The following is a 24,647-nucleotide window of genomic DNA, read 5'->3' as shown; positions in this document are numbered from 1 at the left end:
AACCCACAAGCTTTGAATGTCCATTGCAAGCTAACTAATTTCAAAGTGATTTGAACACATTTGCTTGCATATTTTTGTAACTTCAGTTTGGATGGGTATTGAACCATAAACACACCATTTTGCCACCTTTCTCCTCTTGTCCATGCAGTCAGTGGGGTAGGTGAGACATAAACACTGATTCTGGTCCAACTCAAACCCACAACCTTTGAATGTCCTTGCCATTAAAACTTTTTCATCATAAGGATTTTCCTTTTGTGTTTGTAATCAATGAAGTAAGACATAAACAGCAACTCTGGTGTGACTTGAACCCACAACCTTTGAATTGTCTTGTACTTGAAAGCCTAGAAGACCAATGCAACTTTTTTAATCATAAGGAATCCCTTTTTATCCATGCAATCAATGGGGTAGATGAGACATAATCAGCTACTCTGATGGGACTTGAACCCACAACCTTTGAACATCCTTGCTGTTGAAAGCCTAAAAGTCCAATGCACTATCCATTGCAACACAGAGCACTCGTGTATGCAAGCACCTTTTGGCAAATTTTTATCATAAGGAATCTCCTTTCACGTGTGTGGTAGGTAAGACACAGCGACTCTGGTGGGACTCGAACCCACAACCTTCGAATTGCAGTGCTCCTGAAACTTGTTGCAGTTGAAAGCCTAGAAGTCCAATGCGCTATCCATTGCACCACAGAGCCCACATGTAAATTTTGGCAACTTCTTTTAATTCACTTTTATCTATGTCTCTCCCCCATGTCTCTATTTGTTATGTTATAATATGTGTTTCTTGAATCTTGCCATCATAACAATGACTTTTCTATGACTAAAAAAAACAAAAACAAAAAAACAATAAGCTATACGGCCGCTGACTAATGAACTAAACATTGAAAATGGACTCTGAAATAATTTGTTTTATTTTTAATTATTTATTATTTAATTGAAAAAGAGTCAGGGTATCATTGTCGCAGGCGTTTATTTCTGTTTAGCTTGAATTAAGTAAGGAATTAATGTTTCCCTTTGAATATCAATGAATATATTGTTATAGGTGATTTCTTCTCAATTGTAGCTAGTATTACATAACTTTAAGAAAATATACCTTTTTTCTCCCGTAGAAGAAGTCACACGTGGTGCATGATGGGATACAGAAGTGCACAAAGTCTTCTCAGATGCACACTTCAGATGCAGCCAATGAAGTGTGCAAATTGAGACACGGCAAAAGTCAAATGCAAGTGAGCACATTTACATGTCCCAAAATGCAATAACTTGCAGTGCTCTCTCCACTTATGTAATACCTAAAGCTTTTTTTCTTTGTGAAAGTGATCATCTCTGCAAATGTTTCTTGCATTGGAGGTTGTGGGCTTGAGTCGCACCAGAGTCAGTGTTTATATCTTACCCCATTGATTACATACACAAAAGGAGAATCCCTATGATAAAAAAAAGTTTCAATGGCAAGGACATTCAAAGGTTGTGGGTTCAAGGTGGCTGTTTATGTCTTACTGACCCAATTGATTAGACAAAAGGAGATTCTGTATGATAAAAGAGTTGCCAAAAGGTGATTGATTACACAAGAGGAGAAGGGTGGCTAAATGGGGAAAAATAAGTTAGTCTGCAATCCTCCCGCTACTCATGTAATGCCTATAGCTTTTACCTTGCTATTCCTTTATCTTTAGATCAGTAACTTCCTACAGTCCTCTAAATTACATTATCTTCAAATTATAAATCAGATGTTACATCCCAACAGTTACTCTTACTCGAGTGGTACTTTTCTGCTCTCACTTGAATAATTTTTTGGATCACTACTTTGTACTTTTACCTGAAGAAACTTTACTCTTACTTTTGGGTATACTCACGCACCTCTGGTCTTTATTGAACCAAACCTTTACAAACAGATTTCTAATAGTTGAATCTCACTGTTGGATTTGTTGCTGTGTCTCGTCTCTAAAGATGAGGGACTCTGGAGAGACTGGTGCTATCTTGCAGACACTGAATGAAGTTTAAGGCAGACAAAATGCACAACACAAAAATTAAAAGTCATTTTCAGGCTGAATATTTTGCCATATTTAATTGAGTAAAATAAATTATAACCTATTTTATTATTTAATGTAGGGCAAAAACTAGTAAATTCAAACATATTTATTAAATAATCAAAGGGCAAAGAACGCTGAGAGCCAAATGTCAGGAGCCGGATGATGGGGATAATCAATAAAAGGAAAAGTGGAAGCCAATATGGCCGACTTCCTGTTCATCACAGTGTGCCCATTCATTTTCTAGCTTGTCTTATGGGGCTCTGTCACTGTTGAGCATTTTGTCAGTCTATGACAAAATTTGTCCACCTCCATTCCCATAGGGGTCCACTTCTAGGCGGCGCTGTGGAGTCATTTTTTGTATACCCTATAAAATACTGTTATAAGACTTAATGTTTGACTAAGCAGGTGCTCTTTCCAAAGAGAACATGTTTTGGTTCATGGGTCTTTTCCTCTCTATTACCTGATTTGAGTTAAGTGTAACTGGCAAGGGCCAAATATCAGCAGACCACAAGTTACAGATGTATAATCACAGACAACATGTTCAGACCTTCACTACAATGTACTACACCAGAGGAAGCTTCTATGTTTATAAAAGTAGGTATTTGGGCCTTTGTTACTACAACAGCTGAGTTGCCAAAGTAACAAATGAGGATTTGATGAGCCTGGATTGGCCAAATAAACCAGGCTTTGGCCTAATCTCACTTTATAGAATACCCCCTTTAAAGTAACTGCACTTATGATGGGTAGTGTAAGCAGACGGCTGGGTCCAGACTGGACTGGTTCACGTCTCTTTGGAGATTACAGATCTCTAAAGAGACGTGAACCAGTCCAAACAGACGTGATACTGCCACTGCTCTCATCTGTTTGTTCTTTTAGTCCTCCAGGTACTGCAGTCTAGTGGAGGGGCTGTCTCCCCTTGCGACCTCCTCTGGTTCCAGCGGACTCCTTTTGTTCTGAGGAGGAGACTCAGATCACCAGGCTGAGGCTGTGGAGAAAGAGTGATATTACCCTTAGTCAAATTACATAGTCAGCATATCTAAAATATCAAAGTACTTCTACCACAGTTCTGGTGCTCCCCAAAGTCCTCAGGTTGATTGTTTAAAGATTTAAAATAGTACAGTATGGTAATAAAATTGTAGTTATCTCTATAGAGACAAGCAGGTGATGCCACCAGGCCAAGTAACGCTCACAGCTCAGACTTCACACAGATGAAGTTCAAATCATTAAAAGTAGTGAGAGGAGCTCAGACTCAGACTCAGCCCTGTGTCTTTTTTTTCTAACATTGTTATTGCACTGAAACTTATAACTCTGCTGTACATGAGCCACTGCCTTATTCTTAAAGGTCCTATTTTAAGAACAAATGGACTCTTGTGATGATTAAGCCATGTTATAACGTTAAGTCATTGAAAACATCTGGAGTTGTGTTTTCTTTCACATGTTTGAGCAAACCTTTATTATTAGTCTGTCTATATCTCCAAAGCCCAAGACGCTCTGTTCCACCTTGTGATGTCATGAAGTGGTACTTTTGAAGTTAACAACTCATTTTACAGTTTGTTCAGTACAGATTGAAATTCCAGGGCTGAAATGATCCAAATGATTCTAGTCAAGGTGTATGGACTTTGAAAACACAGTGGAGCACTTCCTGTAGTACCACATGACATCACAAGGTGGAACAGAGAGTGTTCTGTTTGAGAAGAAACTAAATATGCAGGATTTATGTGCCGAAGTAGAACTAAACACTATATCAACCCTTTATGGCAACTAAACTGTGTAGATGGGGTTTAAATATCATTATCTACTGTTCCTAGTAGATACATTTGTAGCTTTGTGGTAAAAAAAAATAAAATAAAATAAAATGTATACAAATAGCTTGTTCACAGCCAGGTGTTTCTGATTACAAACACCTGGCTGGGGGGCGGAGCTTGTGTTGATACAATTAGACCAGTCACACTGTCACATGTCCAGACCCTGCCTCTCCTCCCCCTCACTTTCTTCTTTGGTTCTCCAGGCACGGCCCAGTTTAGCACCTCTATTTGAATGTTGTGGATGTGTGATAAAATGTATATAAAATATATCTTTAAGACGGTAGGTGACATTTTGTACAGTAAATAATGTTGATAATGTAGTTGTAGTGGTGAAAAACCTACTGTCAGAGTCATGGTGGGAGGGCCCTCAGGAGCAGGGGCCAGATCCACACAGCGTCTCTTTCTTCTCACTGTGGACGCTATGGGCTGAACAACAGACTGCACTGACTGTGAGGGGCCCACAGGAACAGGGGCCGGCTCCTCAGAGCGACAGGGGCCCTCGGGAGCAGGGACTGGCCCCACACAGTGTCTGTTACAGGACCTCTTCTCCTCAGAGGACAGCAGCAGGGCTTCTCCAAGAGGCCTCAGACCAAAAGGAAAAGGAGCGATGGTTAAAAATGCAGATTATAATTTTCCATTTTGATGTAAATTTATCATCATCCAGGCCAGTTCCATAGTTATTGCTTTGTCTGGAATGTTCCACAGTATGGCATTTAACTTATCTTTCACCATGGGGAAAAGCAGATGGCACGACCAGCCAAGTTACAAGTCACATCTGTGGAGATGTGACCCCACTCTCAACGAAAAGGTCTGTGTCTTTGTCAGAGTTATATCATTTAACTGATTGTCCTGTAAAGTGGATCATTGGCCTTGTGTCCCATAGACATACTGCCTTATTGAAAACATCTTCTATTTCCTGTTTTCCTTCATAGCAAACAAACATTATGAAACATTAAATAAGACTAAGACACATGTTCTGGGCCATTACATCCACAGCTGTGAACTCTGCTGCTGTAAAGTCCTGTCACTTTTATAGTTGGACGATCTGTGGCTTTCACTTTGATATTCATGAGAACACTGAGGTATTTGCACTTCTAGTTTTTGTGTAAAGTTTAGACTTTTGCCACATTGTTAATAACAAAATATTTCCCATTAACTTCCATTATAAAGTCATAATTACACTTCCATTATAAAGTCACACTGATACTGATCTTAACCTGCACCATAATCCATCTCTTCTGATCTTTTCTGCCAAAAACATTTTATTAATAATTACTAACAATGATATCAAGAGTAAAAACAGAACAATATAATGAAACGTATTTATGAATCCAGACATGAGATTGTTTTAATCTTGTAACATTTAGTTGTTTATCTTGACGACTGGGTCCACACTGATATTATAAAGAGCTTTATATTATAACGAGCCCATTTTAACACAGTAATATGAGTCTTACTTTTATCAAATTATTCTTTTAACACTGTTTAATTAAATGTGGAAAAACAATCTGTTATTATCCATTTTGAAACAGAAATAGTCCTCAAATTAGTGATGACACCAGCGACTTTTATATCGCTCTGGCTATAACTATAAATTTTACCTCGGTGTCATTATTTATGAACCACCCCATCTTAAACTGATATAAAAATAAATATATCTGATGATAAACTAAAATATAAAATATATTTAAAATTTTTCTTAACTGCTTTTTTTTTTTTTTTTTTTAATAAATACTTTGCAATACCTCAGGTCAGTCGATTCACCCAAAAGGACACAAAGTTTGTTCATTAAGTTGTTTCTTTTTATCTCTTTACTTCTTTGCATAGCAGCCTCTCTCACGTGAAATTAAAGGGCCATATTACAACATTTTCTGATCTATGTTATAATGTTGATGTTTCCTCATCACAAACAGACCTGGAGTTGTGTTTTGTTTCATTCACACAAACCTGACTGAGTTCTTCTCTCAAACTGAAAACACTCTGTTCCACCTTGTGCTGCCACAGTGTTTTTAAACTCCACACACCTTCACTAGAATCTTCTGGAGGATTTCAGTCCTGGAATTGCCCATTTCTACTGAACAAAAGGTAAAAGGTAGTGGTAACCTGAAAACTACGTCACTGTTTCATGACATCACAGGGTGGAACAAAGCATTGTGAGCTTTAGAGATGTAGATATGGATATAATGCAGAATAACTTGTGTGTGAATAAAACAAAACAAAACTCCAGTGTGTTTTAATGTTATTACGCAGCTTAAAGCTCACAAGAGTCAGTTTTGTGTAATACAGGACCTTTATTTTGCTTGTTTAAATATTTCTTCTGCTTTTTTCTTTTTATGAGCTCACAAAATGTTTTGTCAGTTAATAGATTGTCATTTCGTTTCCCATAGCCCCTTAAGTTTCCATTATTAGGTTTAGTTCCAAAAATGTGAATGAGTCTGGCTTTGTAATGAGACAGAGGGGCATAATCATGTTTTTTTATGCATTGTAAACACTCATTTGATTTGAACCATAAATCTGTCCTAGAGCGTCGTGACTGACTGGAATTGTTCCATGTGAAGTCATTAACATTAGGATTAATTTCCATTCGTCTACCAGATGTAAGTGATTATGTAGTTTGTGCTTTTAAATCTGCCTGTTTGACAGCAGCAATCAGGCAGATTTCATTCATAAAATATAAGACATCAACACTGCTGTAAAGTTAAACATACGAGAAATGAATAAAACAGAGCAGAACAAAGAGTAATCTGTTCCCCCTTTTCCAAACAATACTTTAACACTGATTATTACTTACAAACTCACTCCACCATCAGGTCAAAGCACTGAACCTTGGGGGACCAGGCCACTGCTGTGTCCCCCGCTGCCTTCTGGAACTCACTCCACAGTCCATCAGGAGCTCGGACTCACTCCAGCACTTCAAATCACCACTAAAAACTCACCTGTTCAATCTGGCCTTTTCCCACCGGGATTTCCACCGTTGTCTTCTCCTGTAAAGCATCAAAAAAAGCGCCGTATAAGTCTGATGTATTATGATTATTATTACCATTGGGGGCATTGTGGCAGTCAGCTCTGATAATGATATAGGCCTTTTGATATTTACACTGTGCATTTTGAATCTTAAGACATAGCTGTGTAAACATTTGTGTGGCTCGTGTTGTTAGACCAATTAACATTGCATATGATAAAATTAACATTAATGATTCTTTGGATTAGAGTTAACCATCTGCCCTCTTCAGATTTTATGATTTGGATAGTATCACCCCTAATTTTGTAAAAAAAAAAAAACTGTTCTCCCCTGAGATTTCCAAAATTTTATGTCTTTTTCACAATGTCTCTCAAACCTCTCGCATTTAACGAAAGTAATTAGAAAGTTTGACGATCTGTGCTGGTCTTAAGCACCTGTAGAACTTTCTTGATTTATATGTACATTCAGCACATGTTACAACCCCAATTCCAAGTTGGGACGCTGTGTAAAACAAACAAAATACAGAATACAATAATTTCCAAATTCTTTTCAGCCTATATTGAACTGAATAAACTACAAAGACATGATATTTAATGTTCAAACTGATAAACTTTATTGTTTATGCAAATATTCACTGACTTTCAAATTGATGCCTGCAACACATTCCAATAAAGCTGGGACAGGGGCAACAAAAGAATGGGAAAATTGAGGATTGCTTAAAATCCACCTGTTTGGAACATTCCACAGGTGAACAGGTTAATTGGAAACAGGTGAGTGTCATGACTGGGAGTAAAATAAGAATAAGAAAAGTAAACATTGTTGATTTAAGTATGTGGTTGTAAGGTAATGCAATAGTAATGTTATGAGTCAACACAGGCAAAGCTCTGGTTGGTTGAGAGATTTAATGTCACCATCCAGTTTGTTTGGGGGGACAGTAAATCCCAGTTTGGCCCAGTTTGATGACATAGCACGATCAACTATAAGTTACGTGCTGTGCTAAGAATTCAAAGCCCAAAAGTATTAGCAGTCTTTTAGGTGCACTACATCTGTTAAAAAAAATAAAATAAAATAAATAAATAAAAAAAACATGCAATTTGAGACCTAGATTATAGTTTTGCTCCTGACTGTGAATGCTTCAGGCCATTACACACATGCTCTGGTTTCTACCATCTGTTTTTGTGGGTTTACACATCAGACCCTTTCCTATCTCTTCTGGGGACTGGGACACCTGTAATTACAGTGTACATGTGTGCGTAATGTATGTCCTTTCTACATATTCACATAATAGGCCAACTCTGTTTTCTTTGATATTAGCCTTCTACATTTGACACAAAAGAAGAAATGGCATTTGGATTTCTGAGAACAGACGTCTCTTAACAGACACAACTCAAACAAGTCTCCATTACAGTTTTAATGTGTTCAGATCAGGCACCACTTTTTCATAACAGTTTTAGATAGTAGAGCCATTATTCAACTCCAAAAACGTGCTTTCTTTAAACCTCAAGACTAATATGGCAAGTTTTTTTTAACTGTGGAGCCAATCCCAAATGATCAATGCTAAGGCTCAACAGTGAATGCATTTTTTTGAGCTGGAAGGCAGGTCACAGTTCTATGGCAGGATTCTCTAAAAATGCCTCTGGATGCCTGAGCAGGTGTTCCAAGCATGTCCTATTGGATTGGGCAGATACAGGATGGTAGGAACTATGTCTCTTGAGTGGCCTGAGAACTCCTCGGTGTCCCCCAGGAGGAGCTGGAGGAAGTGTCGGGGTGAGGGAAGTCTCGGAGTCCCTGTTTAGACTGCTACGTCCAGAACCCGGTCCTGAATAAAGAGGAAGATGGGTTTTCCAAAAAGTAGAAAAACAGATTTTTTGACAAGATTTTGGGTTAATGTATCTGTAATTATTGTGATTATCTGCATGGAAAAAAAAAAGTTGAAATTATTTTTTAGCTTAAAAAGTGAACAGATTTTGAATCCATACACTTTTTACATTTTATAGGCAGCATTGTGTCCTGTTAAGCTCAGCACACCCCATGTTCCTTTGACTGAGACTCAGACTCTGGCTCTGGCTCCAGGCGCTGCAGTGTGTCTCCTGAGAGCAGAGGCCAACTCTGGCTGGAGATGTTCAGAGGTGGAGCTCAGCTGGAGTAACTGCTGTGTTATCCTCTTCCACATTATTGCTCCACAGCCATGATCAGCTCACCAAAACACATAAAAAAACTTCATTCATTTCTTTAAAAAAGCACTGGACATGATGGCAATGTTGTTTATTTTATAATTACTTTTTTTGGTTGGATGATTATGCAATTTCTCATTTGTGTTGACAGATCTTACAACTAAGTGTCTGTTTAAACATCCACAAGTGAAGAGAGGGGCTGAGCTGTCAACTGATCACCACCTGGTGGTGAGTTGGATCCGCTGGCGGAGGAGGAAGCTGGACAGACCTGGCAGGCCCAAGCGCATTGTAAGGGTCTGCTGGGAATGCCTGGCGGAGCCCTCTGTCAGGTAGGTCTTCAACTCCCACCTCCGGGAGAGCTTCTCCCTGATCCTGGGGGAGGTTGGAGACATGGACTCCGAGTGGGCCATGTTCTCCACCTCTATTGTCGACGCGGCTGCTTGTAGCTGTGGTCGTAAGGTCTGTGGTGCTTGTCGCGGTGACAATCCGCGAACCCGGTGGTGGACACCGGAAGTAAGGGATGCCGTCAAGCTGAAGAAGGAGTCCTATCGAGCCTTGTTGGCTTGTGGGACTCCTGAGGCAGCTGATGAGTACCGGCGGGCCAAGCGTGCCGCGGCTCGGGCAGTCACAGAGGCAAAAACTCGGGGTTGGGAGGAGTTCGGGGAGGCCATGGAGGAGGACTATCGGACGGCCTCAAAGAGATTCTGGCAAACCGTCCGACGCCTCAGGAGGGGGAGGCAGTGCTTCACCAACACTGTTTACAGTGCGGGTGGAGAGCTGCTGACCTCGACTGGGGATGTTGTCGCGCGGTGGAAGGAATACTTTGAGGATCTCCTCAATCCCACTGTCACGTCTTCCGAGGAGGAAGCAGAAACTGGGGACCCAGAGGCGGACTCGTCCATCACCCTGGCTGAAGTCACTGAGGTGGTTGGCAAGCTCCTCGGTGGCAAGGCTCCGGGGGGTCACAGTGGCTCACTCCTGCCACTGTCACCTCCATGGACTCAGAGAGAAGGATCCCACAACAACCTCACCTCGGACAGGCGCCTTGGTCCAGTTCTCCCAGACCCAATTATTCTGGTACGTTGCCAACAGTTCCTTCTCTTGGACCCTTAGATCCATCACGAACGCTGATGTCTTCGCTTTGGTCCACCTCTGGATCACTTTCGCTTTTGAGTATTCTTATAAAAAAGATGCCGTTTTGTTATGCATCCACACACTGAGGGTCAACAACTTGTGAAGATGTTTTTATTAAATCATCAAATTCTTTCAAATAATAACACATAGCCACCAAAGAGCAGATGAAAGCCAATGGTAATACAGAAAGAGGTAGCACAGCTGAAGAAAAGTGCATGTATGTCTCTGCAAATTTGTTTATTGTTCAGCTTATTGCTTCAAACAAATCACTACACTCAAGAGGTGAGACTCTGGACTTTTTCATACCATTTTAGATGACACTTTATAAGACAAAGACTAAAAATGGACTAAACCAGGGTTAAACCAGAGCCGATGCCCAGCTCATGATCAGGCCTCCTCTCACTGCCCTTGAGGATATCCAAAGTGAGGGGTGTGTAGGGCTGTAACGTTGTGAAGGACTCTACTCACCCTGCTCACAGACCACTCCCCCTCCTGCCTTCAGGAGACACTATAGGAGTCTTCAGGCTAGCGCCAGCAGACTAAGAGATGGTTTCTTTCCCAGGGCTGTCACACTGTTAAATGTGCACTTTCAATAATGCACATCAATTATTATATACATTTATATAGCAGATTAATATTGTCATTTTTCAAATGTTTAAAATGTGTCAATAATAAGCCATCCATTTTCTTCCGTTTATGCCCCGCCTGGTCACGGGGGCAGCTGTCTAAGCAGGGACTCCCAGACTTCCCCCTCCCCAGACACGTCCTCCAGCTCCTCCGCCGGGACTCCGGCACACAAAAAATAGTCAAGCTCCAAGCCAATAATTGCAGTGTAGGACCAATTTGATCATAATTAAAAAGTGACAAACTGCACAGCTCAGAATGTGTGTGCTCTACAACATCGTTTCAATTTCCAACTTTCTAAAATAAAATCCCCATAAATGTGAGACAAAGTAAACAAAGTACAGCTCCTCTTTGCACACCAGGGGAGTGTCAAGCTTTCAACTCCAGTGGTAACATTCATTTCTCTGGCTGACACACTCCATATGCCCCAGAGACAAACACATGAGACTCACTCTACATACGCCTTTACTGCTGTGTTACAATAAATCAACCGCTCACAAAGTATCGATCACACTTCCATAATAAACCTCATTTATCTTCAAGTTGCAGTCGACTGGATCTGTTCACAAACAGGCCACCTGCATTAGTCTGACCAAAACAACTGTTCAACTTATCAACAACAACGACCTGTGTTTTTGCATTCTGTTCACATTTTTAAGGTGCACTGTGTAACTTTTCAGGTGGTCATCAGTTTACTCCCATAAAAATGTTTTGTTTTACCTGGAATGTTTCTCTGTATGACTTTATTCATGATAACAAAAACATTGAACATAACGGCGATGCTGTTTATATTATAATGACTTTTTTTAAGTTCAGTCAGAAACCAGAATGAGCCTCACATGAGCCTATTTTTCAAGTTGCCAGATGCTCAGACTAAGGGTCTATTTAAACTCCACAACTTTTGACAAATCCACAATTGGTCTCAAGAGAACATAAACATCCTGCTAAGTGTTTGTAGATTACTGTGCTGGTCAAAATCTAATGTTAACATCTAAATCACATGTGTCAAACTCAAGGCCCGCGGGCTGAATGTGGCCCTCCACATCATTTTATGTGACCCTCAAGAGGATAAATTAAAAGGTATGATGGTCTTAAAATGTCATTTTATCAGGAGATACGCAGTTACACAGCCATATTTTTACATCTAGGCAAATGCATATACAACATTTGTAACTTGAATAAGTAATAAATAGAGAAACAGTTAATTAATGAGTTAAAAAAGTAGTTAGATTTATTTTACATTTGGCCTTTTGAGGGCAGCCATTTCGCTGATGTGGCCCTCGGTGAAAATGTGTTTGACACCCCTGATCTAAAGTAACATTATGACATACATTTTCTGGTAGTGACCTGTTTCCCCATAAAAAAATGTTTTTGTTTCACTTGGAATGTTCTAGGGTATAACATTAAACTTTACACATTTTTTTTCACACAGCCTGTGCGTTTCCCTGACCGGTTGATCCACCTGTCAGTCTCACCTATCAGAAATCAAGGAGACAGGATATGATTTCAGACTCACGTGTCTTTGTAAACTTTTGTAAAAGTGTGTGGATCATGGAGATTCAGCTGATGAATTGTCATGGACCAAACCGTACACAGTTGAGGTGAGCTGTACTCTTTTCTGCGTGAGCTCAACAAACATGGAGTGACATTATCAGGCCTGTCACGGTACAAATTTTACAAATTTTGAAGCACGACATATTGCTACAGGGAAATATCATGATAAACAATAATACTTAAAACTACTATGTCACTCAAGCAGTTCAAATAAAGCAGGATAATCCCAGTGAATAAAAAATAGACAGAAACATTAAAAGGCCTGAGCTACAACAAATAAACAGCAGAACAATCAAATAATTAGACAATGATTCACCCATTTACAGCTCAAATCTTATGGTGAGTAAAATAACAAAAATCTCCCCATTATTGCAAAGAAAATGCCCATACGATAAATACTGAGCACAAAAATATACTGTTCCAGCTTTCATGCACTGAACAATAAGCTGTTGTAGTCATTATGGTGACAGGTCTAGGGGCGAAATTACTCCTTCTCCGATACCAATGGAACTTCTGCAATAATGCCGAAATCACCAGTCTCCTGTAACGAGGTGACAAGCAAAAGTAGTGCTTGTGCTTGAGCGTGTCAGCGTGCACATGAGGGCCTGCGACGCAGTCCTGAAAGATGAAAACTATTTAACCTTTATCACTGTTGCCCCGCTGTCGCCTGAGTAAAATATGTCGTCTAAAATTAATTAATCTCCAGTACAGATTTATTGTGTTAGCAGCTCTTCAAAATATGTCCGCTGCGTCCTGTCTGCATCCAATCATCCAGAGTTCTATTGTCTAACCTGTTACTACCGAGAGTCCCCTGATTAGGGGACTTTGGGGAGCGTATTTTTGTTTAGCAATGAGCCAACACATTAATCACGGAGAATACATTAATGTGGCACATCAAATTAAACAGCACCGCTAGCGCTACAAGGCTATGTAAACTATTTTCACCGTCCACAAACACAACTCAGACGACACCCAAGAGAACACCTCAAAACTAAATCCTCCAAACTTAGTTTGGCCAAACCACTCGCCGCATTTACGGCTCCACAACAGCTGTACTTCACGCTAGCCACACAAAGAACCGCTCAAATGAAAGCAGAGACTCTACCGAGTCCAAAGATGTAAGCACTGTACACCAAAGCATCGCGGAGATATAAGCCAGCGCATCAGATCACAAAACATTGCTTTTCAAAACCACATTAGTAAAAATTATCTTACCTTTGTCGTCTTGCCGTGAAAAGTTTATTCCATTTGTAAATAAACGCTATTTCCTGTTAGCCCCGGCTGTTGTCCGTCACTTCCGCCACTCTGAGCGGTACAATAGTGATATATAGGTCATACCAAGCGCTTACTGTAAACCAATGGAGGAGCGTGGCACTTTCACATGGCTTTCTTTTTCCCCTTCTGGTTGGCTGGCTGTGTTGTCAATCTTGTATTGCAAGTCATAGCCTTATTCTATTGGCTTTCACGATTCCAGAGAGGTGTCACTCATGCATGTTGACCAATCCGCTGGGGAGTAATGTCCGCGCGTACAGTAAGCACGCTTGTGTGCGTAACAGCGCCTTGACGCACAGGACACAGAGCGCACCGGACAAACTTAGATTTGCTTTTTTCACTAAATTCATCTCTAAAAAATCATTCAAATGCTTTATGCGGTCATTTTATTTGTAGGGGAAACATTTATATACACATATATTTATTATGATTATTAATTAATAATTATTAATTTAATACAAAAAAATTAAAAATGCCAAAAAATGTTTTCTTTAGGTCTACTGAACACCATTAGTGATATAAAAATGAAATATATAACTTTTACATGACAGAAATGCAAATGGCACTATGTGTGCCAAATGGTGCCAAAATGGACACCTCGCCTGACATACCTGTATTAAAATCTCTCTTTTTTTGATCTGCTTCATCTAATCAGTTTCAACCTTTGCAGAGATAATGTTTACATGTTTGGTTTCTATTTTATGAAATAAAAAGGCTATGTTAGCAACATTCCAAAGAGTTATTCATCATAAAACATGTTTTTTTTTAGGCGAGGCTAAAAAAAATCTAAATTTTTGCTGTGTTTCATCCTAATTTTCTCTTTATCAGTAACACATACATGGATAAATGACATATCAAATTATTCTGCCCAATGATCCCTTTACAATGGCACAAAAATCATTCAAATCCACCTTGGGGTTGCTGAAATAGACCAGTTTATATATGGATATACATTTTTCGAACATTTGTCTTCAAAATAGGCTTAGGTAGTAAGAGGCTAATATCAGGTTGTGCACTGTTAGCATGCTAGTTGTTGTTAGTTATACAGTGACAGCAAAACTCCACTCTGGTCTCTGAGAACTGGGAGAAGCACTTATAAACAGAAATAACTCTGGGCCACTGGAAACTGTCTAAAATGAACCAGTTATTTTTCACATTTTTAAAAGTAAAACTCAGGTACAGCGACTTCACATAATAATAATCCTCATGTCCCCATATATATTAAGTATTATTGGCCTAAAATGATGTAATGCCGTCTGTAACCATGCAAACTGATGCCCTTTGCCGTAGTGATAAACAACAAACAGCGACTAGGTGCTGGTGTTTTAACATGGGATGTGCCTGCATCTAGGACATAGTTTTCGGGACATGGTTGATATAGTCCAACTTCAGTTTGTAGTTTTAAAGCACATGTGTAGCTAGTGATGTATGAAAAATGTCTCTTTTAAAGGATCCAAATCTTCAGGATCTGTGCACTTTAAAGAATTGTTCACAAGATTATCTCTTGGGGGGGGGGGGGGGGGGGCAATATTCTTGAAAATAGCCTAAACATTGATTTCATTTTATAATACTATACTTATTATTATTATTATTATTATTATTATTATTATTATTATTATTATTATTATTATTTGCTGTGGTGAGAGACACTGTGCAGACAGATCCTGTTTGTGGTTTAAGCGGTGCCCTGAACTATACTTAACTGATAGGCAGCCAACACAAAAAAGATATTCTTAAAAAAATAAAATAAAATAAAACTGCTGAATGCATTATATTAAGACTTGATACCCACCTCCCATCCATAAGTTTACAATTTTCCATTACTATCCCAGCAAATAAGTTAAATCCTTCTTTTAGAGCAAAACAGATGAACAAAATAACAGTAGAGCGCTTTGCTGTCTTTGATTTAAGAACACATGATCCCAGCGCATCGTTCAGTCATCCAGTGTAACTCTGCCTGATCTTGATATGTTTCATCCTAATGCCACTTCTCGCTGTAGTGGGACTTGCCGGGCCCTCCATTTGACCTCTTGTCTCTGCCTGGCACGGCGCTGGCACGGAGGCATTGATGGCTTGGATGTTCTCCGTACCAGCACCCGACATGGTTTTCACAGTGGAAAACGACTAGGATTTGGGTCGCTGAATGACTGAAGGATGCATCTTTTCATGGCACTTCAAAGAAATAAAACCTCTAAAAATATATTTAGAGGTATACAATGCAAAGACCCAAACAACAAACAGGCAAGGAGCATTCGATAAATAGAGCCAATGCTATGAAGTGAACAATGCGTTTGGATTTAGCTTAGGGTGCTAGTTTTGCAGCATGGAAAGTATATAGTAGTATTCCTATGCTTAAGTACTTTGAGAATACTGTGTAAACAAAGAAGCAGTCAGGACAAAGAAAAGTTGAGACAGATTATGACGAGCTGACAAATTGGAATGTAAACCCTGCAGAACAATAATGTTACGATTGGAAACTTAAGGGAGATCTCTTTTGCTGAATTGGTGCTACCTTCCATCTTTGTTAAGAATAAACCTGATCTTATTTCATCTGGTGTGCTGCTTACCAATTATTCTTTTATCTTTTTATCTTTTTGTAAACATTTTTCACGTGTTTCATTCACAGTCACAGGTGTTTATTTCTGTTTAAATTGAATGACGTAAGGAATTAATCTTTCCTTTTGAATATCAATTGGCAAATATGATGTTATAGGTGATTTCTTCCCAATTGTAGCTAGTATTACATAACTTCAAGAAAATATATCTTGTTTCTCCCATAGAAGAAGTCATGTGTGGTGCATGATGGGATATAGCAGTGCACAAAGTGTGCTTGGATGCACACTTCGTTCATGCCAATCTCCATGGAAACACAGGGCACATTTGTGCATTCCTAATAGGCCTATGTCGACAAAATAAAGGGATATATTCCTATCAGGATCTTTTTTATTTTTTATTTAAGATTATTGGGATTATTTATGTAGCCTATGTATTTTATGGGAAAATATTAACTGATGAAAAGCTTGTAATTATGTAGGTTAAGTAAACAAGAAAAAGTTTCAAATTGATATAACAAAATTTAAGATTTTTTTTTCCTATTTACCTCACCTTGTTTTAGGTTTTAGCCTATTTAATCAAACTTAAATATATTCAATGGCAATATATATGCCTCTTTTTTCTTCTAAATTATTTTGGTGCATTATGGATAATGTAACATGTGTATCCTTGGTAAATTAACCACCTCTAACAAAAGAGGACACATGCCAGAGTAGTGAGTGATGACCTCAAGGGTGTTGTGCAAACTATGGAATTACTATTAACTAGTCACCTGGCAAATCCACACTATACACCTCTGTATTTTTAAACAGGATATCGGTCTGGGCACCACTCCCTCATCATGCTTCGAGCCAGACAGTAGGCTACTTTGCAATCCGATTTGTTTATTTCAGTGACACGTGAAACAAAGTTGGTCATTGGTCACTTATCATTTTGAACACAAGGAAAACTCACCTCAAAGTTTAGTGTGTTGCTCATTGAAACCCACCAAGACACAAGGAGAAACATGCAAACTCCACACATAAAGGCCCTATGTGCAGTGTACACAAATGATACAACAGTGATTCTTAATCAGGAAAACCAGGTAATGGAAGTTAATGTAGTTTGTAACTTTTCTATATATTTCACAAGAAATATTCCACTGAACAAAGTGCATTGAACACAAAGGACAAAAACTGTGAACTTTATTTTAAGTAACTTAATTTATTCTCTCAAATGGCATTTGGCAAAACTCACAAAAAACAAACACAATTTCATTTAATTTAAAAGTTTATTGATTTTATTGTATTATTTTGACATTTATTTAATTTGAATGTTTTAGCTTGATATTTAATTTAAATGTATTATTTTGATATTTATTTAATTTGAAAGTTTTAGCTTGATATTTAATTTTAATGTATTATTTTGACATTTATTTAATTTGAATGTTTTAGCTTGATATTTAATTTAAATGTATTATTTTGATATTTATTTAATTTAAAAGTTTTAGCTTGATATTTAATTTTAATGTATTATTTTGACATTTATTTAATTTGAATGTTTTAGCTTGATATTTAATTTAAATGTATTATTTTGATATTTATTTAATTTTATTATATATATTTTTTCAGTATCGATAATCAGTTGGTTAAAAAATATCTATAGTTTAAATGAGGATTATATTGTTTATGAATTTTAGGGAAATTGATGCGTTTTACGTATTTTCTGTTACAGATTAAAAAACAATGTTATTAAAGTAATTTTTTGTTGTAAGTTGATCGATATTTCTTTTTTTTTTTGTTTTTTTGTTTTGGGCCATCCGTCTTTCTCCATCTCTGCATGGGGGAGCTTGGTCTGGTCTGCTGCAGGAGGAGCCCTCGTCACCACCAGTTCTGTAAGAACAAACACAAGAAGAGGAGGAGCAGAAAACACAATATCTGATCCTTAACATCTTATTTATGTTGTTTTTTTTGTTTGTTTAACACTAAAGCACAAGAACCACACTATTTACAACAGAAATAACACAATGATAACTAAAACACACAACACTATACTAAACATCTGTCATATTTTGGCAGATTTCAAAAAATTTTTTTTTTTTTGTGTTTTTTTTGTTTTTTTGTTTCACACTAAAAGACAACAATCACACTATTTACAATCGATTTACAACAGAAATAACACAATGATAACTAAAACACACAACACTATACTAAACATCTGTCATATTTTGGCAGATTTCTAAAAAAAATATATATTTTTTTAGTTTTTTAGTTTTTTTTGTTTCACACTAAAACACAAGAATCACACTATTTACAATCGATTTACAACAGAAATAACACAATGATAACTAAAACACACAACACTATACTAAACATCTGTCATATTTTGGCAGATTTCTAAAAAAAATATATATTTTTTTAGTTTTTTAGTTTTTTTTGTTTCACACTAAAACACAAGAATCACACTATTTACAATCGATTTACAACAGAAATAACACAATGATAACTAAAACACACAACACTATACTAAACATCTGTCATATTTTGGCAGATTTCAAAAAAAATTTTTTTTTTGTGTTTTTTTGTTTTTTTGTTTCACACTAAAAGACAACAATCACACTATTTACAATCGATTTACAACAGAAATAACACAATGATAACTAAAACACACAACACTATACTAAACATCTGTCATATTTTGGCAGATTTCTAAAAAAAATATATATTTTTTTAGTTTTTTAGTTTTTTTTGTTTCACACTAAAACACAAGAATCACACTATTTACAATCGATTTACAACAGAAATAACACAATGATAACTAAAACACACAACACTATACTAAACATCTGTCATATTTTGGCAGATTTCTAAAAAAAAATTTTTTTTTGTGTTTTTTTGTTTTTTGTTTCACACTAAAACACAAGAATCACACTATTTACAATCGATTTACAACAGAAATAACACAATGATAACTAAAACACACAACACTATACTAAACATCTGTCATATTTTGGCAGATTTCTAAAAAAAATTTTTTTTTTTTGTGTTTTTTTGTTTTTTGTTTCACACTAAAACACAACAATCACACTATTTACAATCGATTTACAACAGAAATAACACAATGATAACTAAAACACACAACACTGATAGAACATGGGAGATGAATGGTCTGAAGGGCCTGGCAATAGCAGCAGCAAAAGGAGCAAAGAGGGACTTAGCAGGAGGAGCAATGCGGGGTTTAGCAAAAGGAACAGGGTGACGAATAGGAAGGGACTTAGCAAGAGGAGCAGGGCGGGGCTTAGCAAGAGGAGCAGGGTGGAGCTTAGCAAGAGGAGCAGGGCAGGGCTTAGCAAGAGGAGCAGGGTGGAGCTTAGCAAGAGGAGCAGGGCGGGGCTTAGCAAGAGGAGCAGGGCGGGGCTTAGCAGAAGGAGCAAAGAGGGACACAGTAGGAGGAGCAGAGGGTAGCTTTGCACGCCTAGCGATAGAGGGAAAGAGGGGCATAGGAAGAGGATCCAAGAAAGGCTTAAGAGGAGGAGGGGGAGGAGGAGGAGGAGGAGGAGGAGGAGTGAGGAACTCAACAAGAGGAGCAGCGAGAGAATTTACACGAGTAGGAATGATGAGCTTAGGTCGAGCAGGAAAGGGGTACTTTGGTCTCCTAGTTGGAGGAGCAGGGGGGAGCCTGAGCCGCCAACGAGGAGCAGAGTAGGGCAAAGCAGGAGGAGCAGGGTCAGAGAGAGAATGAGAAGTAAGGAGTGGCAGAGCAGGAGCAGTAGGGAGAGGCTTAGCAAGAGGAACAGGGCGGGGCACAGCAGTAGTAGCAGGAGGAGCAACGCAGGGCTTAGCAAAGGGAACAAGGCGGGCCATGGCAAGACGAGCAGGGAGAAGAAGAGGAACATTGCGGCGCTTAGCAGGAGGAGCAGGGAGAGGAATAGCAGGAGCAGCAGGGAGGGGGATAGCAGGAGGAGCAGGGAGCGGCATAGCACAAGGAGCAGGGAGGGGAATAGCAGGAGCAGCAGGGAGAGGCATAGAAGGAGCAGCAGGGAGGGGCGCAGCAGGGAGGGGGCTAGCAGGAGGAGCAGGGATGGGGGTAGCAGGAGCAGCGAGGGGGATAGCAGGAGGGAGAGGCACAGAAGGAGCAGCAAAGGTGGGCATAGCAGGAGCAGTGAAAGAAGGAGGCAGTGTGTGTGTTTGCATGAGTGGGTGAGTGTATATGTGTGTGCTTATGTAGGTGTGTGTTTGCCTAAATGTGTATACGACTATGTCCATGAATGTGTGAGGACTTAGCTCCAGATATGAGGACCTGTGCAGGAGGTCTGGACCTGTGCAGGAGGTCTGGACCTGTGCAGGAGGTCTGGACCTGAGCAGGAGGTCTGGGTTTTGGCTCACACAGATCTGTGGAGAGAAACATTTGTGTCAGACATTGATGAAACAGGGCTCACATACAAGAATACAGCAAATGGAGGGGTCTGAAATGTTCATCTTAGGTGCATGTCCACTGTGAGAGACATAATTAAAAAAAAATCTGGAAATCACATTGTATGATTTTTTTAAATAATGTATTTGTATGTTACTGCTGCAAATAAGTATTTGAACACCTAAGAAAATCAGTGCTAATATTTGGTACAGTAGCCTTTGTTTGCAATTACAGAGGTCAAACATTTCCTGTAGTTTTTCACCACGTTTGCACACACTGCAGGAGGGATTTTGGCCCACTCCTCCACACAGATCTTCTCTAGATCAGTAAAGTTTCTGGGCTGTCGCTGAGAAATGACAGCCTAAGTGGGAGAACTTGCAAAATCACAAGGTGTTCAAATACTTATTTGCCTCACTATATATATATAGTGAGGCATATATATATACATATATATATATGCTTGGCCTCACAGTGTCTGCAGTACTAGATCAACAGTGGTTTTGATCAACAGTATTTTGATTGATTTATGTAACTTATGTATTACTCTGAACTAATAAAGTGAATTTGTCATGTTTTAAGGTCAACTATATTTGTAGAGCGAAGACATGTTACACATGTTACAATGCTTTTATGCACAGAGGTACCCAATTAGTGAGTGCATCTCTATTTCAACATACACATTCATTTGACACACTGTGTGGACCTCAAAAGTGTCCTGTACAACACTTTATTCTCAGCCACTGAAAGGCAACAATGCAAAAAGCAGTAGGTGAAAATGTATGGTCTTCTGGTAGTCTAACGTTAAGTCCAGAAGGTTAATAGTTTTTTTGAAAGGACAAAATATTGAATAATGCACAAAATCTGGTATTTTCAAATGACAGACCATAAAAATTAGCAAAATGAAATCACATCTGGAGGCATATTGCAAGAAACACAAATGTTCAAACAATGTAGTACTGTATTGTCAACAAAAACTTGTAATCTTACTCACAGTGAGAAGAGAAAGTAGCCAAAACTTTTACTCAAGTAAGAGTACTGTTACTCCAATAATAAGCTATTACTCAAGTAAAAGTATGCTGCTAGAAAAGCACTGTGAAATAACTACAATTTCTTTAAAAAGTTACTAGAGTAAATATGGTACTGTATTTGAGTACTGAGTACTCCCAGCCTCTGTGGCCTATACACACAGCCTAATCATTTTCATTTTGTATGAAACGGAAATCATAAACTCACACACACTGATCGCGTCTGAAAGATCTACCACCTAATACAAAAATGTTAAACATATATTTATTTGTAAATGTATTATGAATTCTTACATGTACAGTGCATTTTGATGTACCTTGCACAACGTCATGAGATAATACTGCACAACACAACTGAACCTCTTACATGTTCATAATTACTTGAATGATGATTACTGCTCTGATGACACTGAATGGGATGAGTGAGGGATGCATAGTTCGGGCAGTAGCTTCTGACAGCCAGGAGTAAAATTGCATTTTTCGTTTGAAAGCGATAACAGAGCTAATCATGTTGATTACGGTTTTGTCTTTTTTTTTTATAGCCATAAAAATCATGTTAAACGAAGTATCAGAATTTACGACATTTTTTCACACAACTACTTCTATTTTACACATCCATCCGTATTTTTTCTTTTACGATGATTTATGATGATTATTTGTGATTATTCATGTTTTTATTTGTGTGATTTTAACGTCCTTCTTATTCTGTAAAGCACTTTGAATTACTTTGTGTACGAATTGTGCTATACAAATAAACTTGCCTTGCCTTTACGCATCGAATAAATGATTGGGAAAATCCCTGCAGCCCCGCGCTCTCATTCGTCACCTTCGAGGGACAACAGAGGCAGATTACTGTAATGATGGTAAAATATTTAGATAGCCCCATGTCTCCGCTTTGAGACGCCGTTTGAATTTACATGAGAGCACGACTGGTTGCGGAGTTACGCTGCTGAAAAGTCCGCAACCGCGCTCTATCGGCGACGATAGGATCCGACGCTATAGGGTTAAACTAACTCGCGCTTGTTTATGCGTGTGCAGCGCCCATGATGTGACCTACGGTCAGGTGTAATCTGACTGAAGGTTTGTATGACTGTTGTCCTGTATATTAGTCGTGTGACTGGATGGATGACGGGACGTGGTCTACCCAAAATGCCTTCGCGATGGACGTAATGAACACCTCTGCCATAAGGACTAACGTGAACATGGAAAGTCACAAACCTCACGTGTTTTTCTCCCAGAAGTCTCGCAGTCAGAGTCAGGAGGCGGTCAGTAGAAGTGTGGGTGAAGTCTGGGTCCCAAAGTGATGTATTTTCCGATGAAATCGTCAAATGAAGTTCACAAGTGCAGGTTTTGGCGCAGCCGAGGTTTGCAAAGTTTGCAGTGAGGCGCTTGGCAACAACAACCACAACAAAAACAGGACGCATGTGCGCACTGACGTCAGCACGCGCGCATCTTTGCGTGACCTATAACCGGGTTGGATGAAATACTCTATTTTGTTAATTAAGTAAAAGTTCACATACAGGAGCAAAGAAAGTACCTGTTTCAGATGTACTTAAAGAGTAAGAAGTAAGTTTGCTCATATTTTGAGGTCCTGTAAGGTTTCAAATGTATTGACTTTGATAACGATTTGTGCTGAATTTTGCTCAATAGAAACTACTGAATCTAGTTGTTTTTATTTGTATATCTTTGTTTGCTCAAACTATGAACCTGTTAAAAATAAACCCTCAGCCTTTTCAGCAGGGCTCAAACAATAATAAGAATACTTTTACTTTTCAGTCCAGTTAAAAAATGTAATGGAGTAGAAAGTACAGATACTGCTATCAAATGAAGTGAAGTAAAAGTAAAAAGTATCTACTTTAAACTTTTCTTAAGTAAAGTACAGATACCTAAAAGTACAATACTTTACTATGTTTACTTTGTTAAGTTCCACCAGTGTATATAACCTACAGCCTGTCAAATATGATCTATAGCTCCTTTTACATGCATCGTAGGCCGACCTGTCTCAATGTCGGGACAGCAGACTCTCTTTGACAATTTGCTGAATGTCCCTCTCTGTTCAAAGTCCACTAGTCTAAAATATCCAGGCCAAAATTGATACATGTGTCAGATTTCTAATAGACCTGTTTATCCTTTTTTTCAATCTAACTAAGATCCCTGTAAATAGCCTACTGATGGATTGTACTTTGCTCCAGTAGGCCCAGCTGACAGCTGTGCAGACACCTGCTCTGATGTCCTGTAGTGCTGTGGCCACCTGCACAGATACATGTCCTAGAATGGAATAAATATGATCAGGATACAGAAGGTTTGTATGCAGCCATTCTGGGGTAGGTTATAGTTGCTAAACTGAGGAGAATGAATTAACCCAACAAATGAATTCATCTACTGAGTAGACAAAGCACTTTTACATTAAAACTAAATTAATTAAATAGTTCTAGAAAGAAAGAGCAAAAAGCAATAACAATATTCTTGAAAATAGCCTAAACATTGATTTCATTTTATAATACTATACTTATTATTATTATTATTATTATTTGCTGTGGTGAGAGACACTGTGCAGACAGATCCTGTTTGTGGTTTAAGCGGTGCCCTGAACTATACTTAACTGATAGGCAGCCAACACAAAAAAGATATTCTTAAAAAAATAAAATAAAATAAAACTGCTGAATGCATTATATTAAGACTTGATACCCACCTCCCATCCATAAGTTTACAATTTTCCATTACTATCCCAGCAAATAAGTTAAATCCTTCTTTTAGAGCAAAACAGATGAACAAAATAACAGTAGAGCGCTTTGCTGTCTTTGATTTAAGAACACATGATCCCAGCGCATCGTTCAGTCATCCAGTGTAACTCTGCCTGATCTTGATATGTTTCATCCTAATGCCACTTCTCGCTGTAGTGGGACTTGCCGGGCCCTCCATTTGACCTCTTGTCTCTGCCTGGCACGGCGCTGGCACGGAGGCATTGATGGCTTGGATGTTCTCCGTACCAGCACCCGACATGGTTTTCACAGTGGAAAACGACTAGGATTTGGGTCGCTGAATGACTGAAGGATGCATCTTTTCATGGCACTTCAAAGAAATAAAACCTCTAAAAATATATTTAGAGGTATACAATGCAAA

General features: G+C 38.6%; 1 non-coding gene across 1 annotated transcript; it reads right to left on the bottom strand.

Moving 5' to 3' along the window:
- Positions 1–592: 592 nt before the first annotated feature.
- Positions 593–700, bottom strand: trnar-ucu (transfer RNA arginine (anticodon UCU)). Its single transcript has 2 exons — positions 664–700; positions 593–628 (listed from the first exon to the last, which is right to left on the bottom strand). It is a non-coding gene; the product is annotated as a tRNA-Arg (tRNA).
- Positions 701–24,647: the final 23,947 nt, after the last annotated feature.

Source organism: Periophthalmus magnuspinnatus, chromosome 15 (assembly GCF_009829125.3).
Source record: "Periophthalmus magnuspinnatus isolate fPerMag1 chromosome 15, fPerMag1.2.pri, whole genome shotgun sequence".
NCBI classification, from domain to species: Eukaryota; Metazoa; Chordata; class Actinopteri; order Gobiiformes; family Gobiidae; genus Periophthalmus; species Periophthalmus magnuspinnatus.
Note: the sequence above shows the minus strand (reverse complement) of the source record. Positions and strands in the feature narration are given on the sequence as shown.